At 30.5% G+C, this 12,132-nt stretch overlaps 1 protein-coding gene across 14 annotated transcripts in view; it reads left to right on the forward strand.

The window, feature by feature from the left end:
- The window catches only part of Gug (Grunge), a 92,091-nt gene that overhangs the window by 28,411 nt on the left and 51,548 nt on the right, over window positions 1–12,132 (forward strand). The window lies entirely within an intron of this gene.

Here is a 12,132-nt window from a genome sequence, read left to right on the forward strand (position 1 = left end):
TCTCAAGCCTAAAGAAAGTTTTGAATTTCACATTTCCTGTTAAATTGATGTTAATTGGAAATATAATGTGAAATTCAAAACTTTATTTAGGTTTGAGAAACCTTTGAGAATTATGTTTGATATCAATTTGAAGAAATAAAATTTTTCAAACCTTTGACTTTCTATTTATTAAGATTTATTAAGATAAATAGAAAGTCAAAGGTTTTAAAAATTTGATGTTAATTTGTAATGAAATGTGAAATTCAAAACTTTATTTAGGTTTGAGAAACCTTTGAAAATTATATTTGATATGAATTTGAAAAAAAAATATTTGTCAAACCTTTGACTTTCTATTTATCTTAATTAATAAAAAGTGAAAGGTTTGAAAAATTGTTGTTTTTTCAAATTGATATTAAACATAATTTTCAAAGGTTTTTCAAACCTAAATAAAGGTTTAAATTTCATATTTGAAATTAAATTGATGTAAATTTGAAAAAGAAACAGTTTCGAAATTTATATTTTCTCAATTTATTTTCAAATCGATCTCAAACATATTCTCAAACCCAAATAAAGCTATGAATTTCACAATGGAAATCAATTTGAAAGAAATTGTTAGAAAAATGTCATTATCACTTTTGAAATCAATTTGAGATTAATTTGAAAAAGAAATATCTTGGAAAAATTATATTTTCTCAATTTGTTAACAGAACATTCTCAAAACATTCACAAAACCAAATTACATTTAAATTTAAAACATAATTCATTAATTTTCAATTTAATATTGGTTTAGGTTCACATTTGAAATCGATTTGAGATTCATTTGAAAAATAAACGTTTTGGAAAATTATATTTTCTCAATTTGTTATATTTCCTAAATTCATTAGAATTGGATATTTTCTAAATTTCACATTGAAAGATTTCTCAAACCTAAACATAGGTTTGAATTTCACATTTGAAAACAATTTGTGTTTGATTTGAAAGAAAAATTAAATTTTATCAAATGTTATTCAAAAATCATTCTCAAAACTAAATTTTTTATTCGAATTTAAGATGAAACCTTTGGAAAAATATTGGTGGTAACGAATATAATTCGTTTTTGTTTACAGTTTGAAGAATATTAGTTTTATGTTTCAAAATTAAAGTTTGAGAATTGATTTTATTTCAAATCATATAAATTTATATTTGAAAAACCTTTGAGATTTAGCTATGAGCACAATTTCAAAACAAAACTGTTTCTCAAAATGAACTTCTTTGTAAGCAGGTTTTTATTCTCAAAATCTGTATCAAATTTGAGAATTAGCTTTGAGAACAATTTGAAAATAAAAGTTTTTCTCAGATTAACTTTATTCTTACTTTTGTTGAGAAGTTTATTATTCTCAAATCTATATCAAATTATACTTAAAAATTTGCCATTATAGAATCGGTTTGATTCAGAATCTTTTAAAATTTTAAATCAGTACTGAATGTTTGCTTGAAGGAAGCTACGAATCGTTTAAAACGAATCTTATTTTAAATTAAAAATTAAGAAATAGGTCTACTTTATATGGAGAAGTATCAAATTCTCAAAGGTATGAAATTTGAAGAAGAATTAGTTATCAAATCATTGTAATTCATATTTGAAACACCTTTGAGAATTAGCTTTTGAGAACAATTTCAAAACAAAACTGTTTCTCAAAGTGAACATAATAAACTCCACTTAACTTTTGCATAATAAGGTTATTATTCTTATTATTCTCAAATTTGAGAATTAGGTTGAGAAGGTTAATAATTTGATTCTTAAACATTTGTCATTATACCCTTCACCATGAGTGGCAAGGGTATATATAAGTTTGTAATTTCTACATTTTTCATTTGCGACCCCACAAAGTATATATATTCTGAATCGTTATAGATAGCGGAGTCGATATAGTCATGTCCGTCTGTCCGTCTGTGTGTTGAAATCAACTTTCTGAAGCCCCCAAATAACTTACATACACGAATGATACATCAATATCTCCGAAATTCTTCCGGCTCGGTTGCTATTTAAAGTCGAGAAAATCGGTCCACAAATGGCTGAGATATAAGGAAAAAACCAGGACAACCTCGATTTTTGACCTATTTTTGACCCATATCTGGATTACTAAATCATTAATATAGACAATATGGATATCTAATGATAGATATTTCAAAGACCTGAGCAACGACGTATATAAGACCATAGTAAGTTGGACCTACAATGGGTCAAAATCGGAAAAAATATTTTTTAACCCGAATTTTTTTTTTCACCAAATTTTTTTTTCAATAAATATTAAAAAAAAAATTTTTTAAATTAAAAAAAAAATTAAAAAAACAATTTCGAAAAAACAACTGGAAAAAAAATTAAATTTTGTTTACCTAAAAATATTTAAAATTTTTATTTTAAAGTATATTTTGGTGAAGGGTATATAAAATTCGGCACAGCCGAATATAGCTCTCTTACTTGTTTTAGAATCGGGTTGATTTTCAAATCATTCTAAGATTTAAATCATTACTAAATGTATGCATGAAGGATGATTATTTCAAATTAAAGATTGAGATACAGCTCCACTTTATGAGGAGAAGTCTCAAATACTCTAAGGTTTGATATTAAAAGAAGGATTTGTTTTCAAATCATTGTAATTCATATTTGAAACAGCTTTGACAATTTGATTTGAAAACAATTTAAAATTAAATTACTTTTTTTGAGAGAAGCCTATTATTTCTAACGATTATCAAAAAATATTCTATCTTTTTTTAGCATTTTCGAACCGGTTAAATTTCAAATCATTCTCAATTTTATATCGGAAAAGCAACTTATTTAAAATTAATGCAAAATTTCAATAATTTTCATGAAATTGTTTATGATAAATATGTATTTTCTTTTTCGCCCTCGTTAATTTTGTTATTTCTTTTTAAATTGTAATAATTAGGTTTAATTTTCCAAAAATACGGTGAGAGCATTTAATAAATACTTAGAACCAAGGCATATTTAACCAGGTGGCAGCGTAACGCCAGCTGACTATTTTTTGCTCTACTCATGTCTTGTGAAAAGTCAAAAACTGGGTTACAAACATTTTAAAATTTGTAATAAGATTAAAAAGATTATTTTATATTTAAAAAAGTTAGTATTTGTCACCGTTTTATGTGCATAAAATATTTAAAAGTGTAAAAAAAAAATTTTTCATTTATAAAAGTGCGTTTTTGTGAATTTTTGTTTGACAGTTTACACGGTTTTACACAAACAAAAATTACTATTCTTGTATTGTTGCAATTGTTGTAGTTACGCTGTCACCTTGTTAATACATCTTGTTTAGAACAGTAAAAGAGAGAGAAATGTCAATGAAAAAATCTAACAAAATTGTTGTCTTGTCAATGTCAAATACATTCTCATGACATTATTAGGGTTTTGACAACAGACTTTGATTTTCGGCTCTCAATTACCTCACTAGTTGTCAGCTATGGCTGACAGAATCAAACATGACAGTGTAACAAAAGTGTCAATTTTAATATTTGCGATGCATAAATTTCAAAAAACACCCTGTTTATTAAAATAATTACTTAATAGAACTCGTTAACACAAATATACTTAAATGATGTTCTTTTTATAAAATAAAATATTTAAAAAGTATCTTAAAAATTAACCAACCATCTCTGACACTCACACACAAAATTGACTCGTGTGTAATAAATTAATTATAAAATTAATGAAATTCATTTGTCGATTATGAAAAAACAAATTGAAAATTAATTTTATCATCACCAACCATCTAGAAAACTATTTCATTGCCATATTATCCCAATCTATTGCTCGCCATCGCATCAGCAGCGACGTCATCATCATTATTAACTATAAGTATATGTGCACAGTATGTATATTAATATATTAATAATGATAATGATGATGATGATAATAATAATGTTTATTTTTATTATAATTGTAATGGTAATGAATTAAAATAATAGCTTTTCTGACTGGCTGCCTGACTTGACTTGACTGACTCCCTGCCTGCCAGCTAGACAACCCTGCGAGCTGCGAGCCTGCCATATTAAATTAATATGTACAAAAAATATACCAAAATGTATTAATGCCCCCAGAGTTTTCCCAATAATATCCTCTACCACCACCACTACCACCATCATCCCCACCACCACCATCGTCTGTTGTCCTCAATTTCAGAAACAGCTGCCTGTTTTTATTATACACAGTATATTTATATTTGAATGTGTCTCTGCACTCACTTCGCCGCCGACTCTCTTTGGGTCTTTGGTTGGTTCACACTCTTAAATGTATGTTTCCACCAACTAATTGAATGATATAAATTTTATTGTTTTTATTATTATTATTATTTTTTTGCCGTTGTTTCTGTTGAAAGCTTCACATTATTGGCGTTAAAATAAATATGTATTTCATACAAGTACTACATACATACATATGAACATATAAACAAATTCCCTCCCTTTCTTCCTCTCTCTTTTTCATGCTCTCTCACTCCCTGTGTGTGATTTTTACTACAACAAAAAAACAAAACAATTTAATAAAAATAATATAAACAAAATAAAATATTGAAAATATCATCACGAAAATCTGACAAAAATACAAAATAACCAGAAAATCGTTTTGCTTGTTGTATTTTGTTTTTGTTAAATATAAAAATAACAACAATTGTTTATAAAAAATAATACAGCCGACAATCCTACGTTTCAGTTAAAATGTCTGTGCATATTTCTTGATTTGTTTTGTAAAGTACCTTAATAACACTGACAGAAATGTTTGAGTGTAAAATAACTTGAATACAATAAAAGTGTCAAGGATGAATTAAATTAATTGATTACGAATATATGTATGGAGAGAGATTGAAAGCAATACGTCTGTACTTAAGTTTATGCACAAGTACTTAATCATCTAAGTAACGGCGGTAAATCTACATTTTTAAAGGAGAGTTTTTGTTATAGGTTAATAAATTTAAGACAAAATGTGGGTAGCGGCAAAAGTTTTTGAAAAAAGTGTTTCAATAAAAAGAAAACAGTTTTCTAAAAATCAACTCTTCAATGAAAACAATAAAAAAGGTACATCTGACTTATGAAATCCAATGTAAGTTTTTGTTTAATTTATAAAGAATTTAATTGTAGATAACTTTCGATTTCACGAGACCAAAGTACTTTTTCTGTCGTTTTCAAACCTGATTCCGACAATGATTGGCTTCTATGACAACCACGAATAGCATATTATAAGTAGTTTGGTAATGACTTCTAAAATGCAAATGTTTAAGCAGTGAAGAGTAATTATTAGAGAACGAATATTCGGTTTCCGATTAGAGAGGATTATAAAGGAAAAATATAGACTAAGGAATTTTAAAAATAGAATACAAAAACTTATATTTTATTGTAAAATCATGTAAAACTGTTCCCTAAAAAAAAAACTTTTCACTCCAAGATGAAAAAACATGATGCAATCCATAATGTAAAAATGGATCCTTACTAGCCACCTAGTTTCTTGATCACCTCAAGTATTCAGTTAAAAAAACATTGCATAGACAGTCCAATATCCGATTGCTTGTAAACTAATCTTCCTCCGACAACTCTGCCATAGATTACTTCTGTTGGGTAAAATAAAGTTTAAAGTTGACCACACTCTAGGTTACTTAGGTTAGGTTTCATGGGTAGCCACTCTTCATGCAGCGCACTTGGGTCCATTCAAAACTGATCCCGTTGTGATACCCAAGGGGTAAACAACTTGGTATTAATTATGCGTCCGTTGTTTCCAGGCTAAACCAACCAGATTATCTGATGAAAGAGTATATTCGTCTAAGACTCATCCTTGATAGCTCATCTAAGGAAGGAAGGGTAATCCAAGGATGCGTTCCCTCAGGTTTATCAGAGACGGGCATTGGCGGAATAGGTGTGACACCGTCTCACCTTCTTCTTCATTGTGGCAGCTTCTACAGTAGTCATTATACCGTAGGCCCAATCTCCTAGCATGTGTCCCAATTATACAGTGTCCCGTAATGAAGGAGACAATTAGCCTTATTTGCTCACGACGAAATTCCATATATAGATTCGTCCTGCTGGCATAATATACGGGCCAAGTAAACCTCGTTATAACACAGGTAGACTCATTGGTCCACCTGCTTTGTGCAGATTCATAAAGTATCTACTTAGAGACACTAAAGTGACAATTGACTTCACGCTATGTTAAATCAATTGACAACCAGTCAATTGACAACCTCTGACAACTATGCAATAGATTACTTCTGTTGAGTAAAATAACTGCTTTCTAAAGTTTAAAGTGACCACACTCTAGGTTACTTAGAGACACTAAAGTGACAATCGACTTCACGCTACATGGTTACATGGGATGACAGTATAATTAAGCAAAAAGAAAATAAACTGTTTGGGAATTAAATCAACACAATTTGTATAAAACCACATAAAAATAAGCGATTTTTTTTTCTTTTTTCTTATAATTTTTAGCTTTTATTTTGAAACACTTGTACAATGTACATGTATTCAGAGGATTGGCCATTGTTAGCTATGACCTTTTCCCATGTTTCTGGCAACATATGGATTCCGAGAAAAAAGAACTGTTCCTCTTTTGAGGCCAAGAACGAATCAAGCTAATCTCAGATATTCTGTTCTGAAGAGAAGCGTATCCCAGAGAGAGCGTTTTGCATCGATCGAAACAAATAGCAGTCAGACTGGTTAGAGCCTGGACTATAAAGCGGGTGAGGTAAAACTTCCCAACCACTTCTTTGTAAATAGTTTTTAACAGATATTGCAGCATGTGGCCAATAATTGTCATGATGGAATATTACGGTTTCATGTCTGGGCTTTTTTCTCCCATGCTCGCTTCAAACGAATCAGATGCGTTCGATACAGGTTCGCTGTGATTGTCTGGCCAGATTTCAGCAGCTCATAATATATAGTACAATTTTGGTCCCATCAATTACACAGAATTTGGCTTTGATGTAGATTCGGCTGTTTGGCCGGACTTCACATACTATCTCATGCACTTCGGGTCTTCATAATGGATTTTTCATCGCAAGTAATTATTATTCGGTGTAAAAATGATTTTCTTTTATAGCGATCAAACAGAATTTCCGACATGCAAACTTGTCTTTCAAGGTCTTTCGGCTTCAATTCGTCTAGTACCCAATTTCCCAGCTTTTGAATGAATACTGCTGCTTGCTAATCTTTTGGAATTGCTGTTTGAGTAGTTCCCAATGATTTTGCAAGCTTTAGTTGAGTTTGACAACAATCTCCATGGAGTAATGCCTCCAATTATTGGTCTTCAAACTCTTTTGGATGGTCTGGGCGAACTTTGTCTTCCGTGTCAAAATCACCACTTCTGAACTGAACAAACCATCTCTCGCATGTTGCAACCGATGGAACACATTTCGAGGTCTCTCAGCTCCAATTCGTATGGTACTCAATTTCCCAGCTTTTAGATGAATCCTGCTGCTTGCTAACGTTTTGAAATTGCTGATTAAGTAGCTCCCAATGATTTTGCAAGCTTTAGTAGAGTTTGACAACAATCTCCATGGAGTAATGCCTCCAATTCTTGGTCTTCAAACTGGTCTGGTCTGGTCGGTCTTTGTCTTCCATGTTAAACACACCACTTCGAACAAACCATCTCTCGTACGTTGAAACCAATGAAACACATTCACCATAAGCTTTGGTGAGCAATCGGTGTGTTTCAGCGACACTTTTTTTTAAATTAAAGAAGTAAAGCAAAACTTCCCGCATATGAAGTTTTGTTGTTCAAAGCAAAAAAAAAGTTGTTATTTACTATAATGTTCTATAATTATGTGAGAATAAATGACAGATATGTACCCTTCAAAATGACATATAAGTTATTGAAAAACAAAAACCTCGTTCAAAAGATGCGCCATCTATTGTAAGCCAAATTTTCTACGACTTACGAAAACTCTACAATAAAAAGTCTTACGGTGGCAATTCACACGACCTCGTTGGCCAGTTCACATAACCTCCACGTGAGATGACCATGCCCTCAAATCGATTGTGGAAAATGTCCAATGAGTCTTAAGCTGAGTGGCAAGAAGTGCCATCCTGTTGAAACTGCATGTCGTTGGTGTCCATATCATCCAATTCAGGCAGCCAATTCTACAGATGTAGCTTCATCAATATGGACGCTAGCAACTGTTGAAGGATCCTTTATAAGAGATTTTGGGCCACCTTGTAACATTCTCAACTCTAAAATGAAATAATAACCAATTCTTTTTTTAATGTTTACAATTTCATTTTATCATAATTGGGCGTTATCTCCGAACGCCCCATTTAAATATTTGCACATTTAACACAAATTGAATATAATTAATACTATCAAATTACCAATAACTTTATTATAGGTCAACGAATGATTTTATTACTGCATATTAAGAAAATTACTCTTATAACATTTAAACTCCATGCAAAATCATGGGGTTAATTACAAACATAAACATAATTAATGACTAAATTCATTCATTCATTCACACAATATACAGCCAACAAACTCTTGTATAAAATTACTATGCACTACTCCCCCAAAGTCTATTTAGCTGGTTTTGTTTTGTTTTTCTTTTCCATTTTGTTTTTCCACATGCCCAGTATTTTATGGTTGCCTGTTACAGAATCTGAATCAGGGGGTCTTTAACATTACAATGAATGAATGTATGAACAACAATATAAACGAGTGATGCTCGTAATACAAGTATATTAAGTACAGTAACTAACAGAAGAAAGGGATACACTGTTTGTTAGTAACTCTGTATGGTCAGATGACCGGTCGGCCTGCCTGCCTGACATGACCATGTTAATGTTGAACTTTAATGATATGAGTGTTTGAGGGGGGTTGCCGTTTGCATATCTGTACGATTTTAACAAAGTTAATGTTATTAAAATCCTTCTTCTGTGTGTTCATTATTTGGGCATTTATGGCGTTTTGTATTCGTGTTTTCTCTACACTTAAAGAGTGAATTTTGTATTCGTTTTTAAAAGCAGTTGTTACAATGAGTGTAGTTATCCGGTAGATAACAATTTGTTACTTGGAAAAATATTCACAATGTTTTCTAAAGAAAATTGTGTTATACACAAGATTTTCTAAAGAAAATTGTGTTATACACAAGATTTTCTAAAGAAAATTGTGTTATACACAAGATTTTCTAAAGAAAATTGTGTTATACACAAGATTTTCTAAAGAAAATTGTGTTATACACAAGATTTTCTAAAGAAAATTGTGTTATACACAAGATTTTCTAAAGAAAATTGTGTTATACACAAGATTTTCTACTGAAAATTGTGTTATATAAAAGATTTTCTATAGAAAATTGTGTTATATAAAAGATTTTCTATAGAAAATTGTGTTATATAAAAGATTTTCTATAGAAAATTGTGTTATACACAAGATTTTCTATAGAAAATTGTGTTATACACAAGATTTTCTATAGAAAATTGTGTTATACACAAGATTTTCTATAGAAAATTGTGTTATACACAAGATTTTCTATAGAAAATTGTGTTATACACAAGATTTTCTATAGAAAATTGTGTTATACACAAGAAATTGTGTTATACACAAGATTTTCTATAGAAAATTGTGTTATACACAAGATTTTCTATAGAAAATTGTGTTATACACAAGAAATTGTGTTATACACAAGATTTTCTATAGAAAATTGTGTTATACACAAGATTTTCTATAGAAAATTGTGTTATACACAAGAAATTGTGTTATACACAAGATTTTCTATAGAAAATTGTGTTATACACAAGATTTTCTATAGAAAATTGTGTTATACACAAGATTTTCTATAGAAAATTGTGTTATACACAAGATTTTCTATAGAAAATTGTGTTATACACAAGAAATTGTGTTATACACAAGATTTTCTATAGAAAATTGTGTTATACACAAGATTTTCTATAGAAAATTGTGTTATACACAAGATTTTCTATAGAAAATTGTGTTATACACAAGATTTTCTATAGAAAATTGTGTTATACACAAGATTTTCTATAGAAAATTGTGTTATACACAAGATTTTCTATAGAAAATTGTGTTATACACAAGATTTTCTATAGAAAATTGTGTTATACACAAGAAATTGTGTTATACACAAGATTTTCTATAGAAAATTGTGTTATACACAAGAAATTGTGTTATACACAAGATTTTCTATAGAAAATTGTGTTATACACAAGATTTTCTATAGAAAATTGTGTTATACATAAGATTTTCTATAGAAAATTCTGTTATACACAAGATTTTCTATAGAAAATTGTGTTATACACAAGATTTTCTATAAAAGGGCAAGATTTTCTATACCTCAATCACCTCAATCTTGAACGAAAACCAAAGTCGAAATCGATTGAAATTTGATTTCTTCAGATCGAAATAATTTTTTCGATTTTTGGATGAAAACCTTTTATCCATTCCTAATGGAGTTTGACATTCACATTCCCACCTTTCTGGCAACATATGGATTCCGATCCAAAAAAAACTGCTCATCTTTTGAGGCCAAGAAAGAATCAAACCAATTTCAGATAATTGTTCCAAAGTGAAGCGTATCCCAGAGAGAGGGATCTGCATCGATCGAAACAAATACTAATCGGACATAATGGAATATAACGATTTTATGTTCTGGCATCGGTAGTCGGACTGGTCTTTAAGGTGGGTGAGGCAAAACTTCCCAGCCACTTCTTTCTAAATAGATTTTAACAGATATTATAACATGTGGCCTAACGTTGCCATAATGGAATATTACGGTTTCATGTCTGGCCACATAGTCTGGGCGTTTTTCGGACAATGCTCACTTCATGATCGGTACAGGTTCCCTGTGATGGTCTGGTCTAGTTTCAGCAGCTCATAATAGATAGGAGCGTTCTGTTCCCACCAAATACAGAGCATTACCTTAGTGCCATGGATATTTGGATTTGGTGTCGATTCGGATGGTTGGCCGGGCTTCACATACGATCTCTTTCGCTTCGGATTATTGTAATGGATTCATTTTTCATCTCAATTAATGATTCGGTGCAAAAATTATTTTCTTTTATAGCATTAAAGCATTATTTTGGACATGCAAAATCGTCTTTCAGGGTCTCTCAGCTCCAATTCGTATGGTACGCAATTTTCCTGCTTTTAGAGGAATCCTGCTGCTTGCAAATGTTTCGAAATATCGGCTTGAGTAGCTCCCAATTATTTTGCAAGCTCTTGTTGAGTTTGACAACAATCTTCATGGATTAATGTCTCCAATTCTTTGTCTTCAGACTTTTTGGCTGACTTGGGCGATCTTTGTCTTCCGTGTCAAAATCACCACTTCTAAACCGGTCAAATCATCTCTCGCACGTTGAAACCGATGGAACACATTCACCTTAAGCTTTGGTGAGCAATCGGAGTGCTTAAGCTGCACTTTTATTCAAATTAAAGAAGTAAAGCAAAACTTCCCGCATATGACGCTTTGATGGTACAAAATTCTTATTTATTAGTCCTAAGTTTTTGACTTTTTGTGAAAAATATTTTCATGTCATTTCGGAAATCGTCAGTATTTCAAAATTTAACTCTTTTACAACTCTGTTTTGTGACTGGCTGTTACAAATTGTGCTGATATTATAGTTTTGTTGGGTATTTTCCTTTTTAATTTTTTTTTATTATTAAAATTTTGTGGTGGTGGAATGGATGGCAGCAGGCAGGCAGACCTTCGTCTGCATTTACATGTTGTACATGTTATACTCCTGTTTGTAGCTACTGAGTATTAAGAGTTTAGTTTGCAGGTTTGTGTTTTTTTGGGTTTTGTAACAGCAGGGAATAATGTTTTTTTTTTATTTTTTTTGCAGTTCTTTTGTAATACAGCACTGTATTATACTATATACAGAGGTATATATAGTATTTTGTGGCAATCAAATTGATGTTTCGTTGTCCTCTATATAATTCTTGTCTTTTATCCCTTCTTTCATTTTTGAAACGCTTCATTTTATAGCTCTTGAGCATGATTTTTGTACTCCTTGCAAAACTCTACAAGTACCAGCTAGTATTTTAGATTTAAACATCTTGTAATCATTTTTTTTCTTAAATTTTTTTAAGAGGGTTATCAAACATTTTTAATAAATATTTAAAATGTTAACATACAAAATTGTTTTATTGCTTATTTTATAACTTTA

Source organism: Calliphora vicina, chromosome 3, assembly GCF_958450345.1.
Source record: "Calliphora vicina chromosome 3, idCalVici1.1, whole genome shotgun sequence".
Taxonomy (NCBI): Eukaryota; Metazoa; Arthropoda; class Insecta; order Diptera; family Calliphoridae; genus Calliphora; species Calliphora vicina.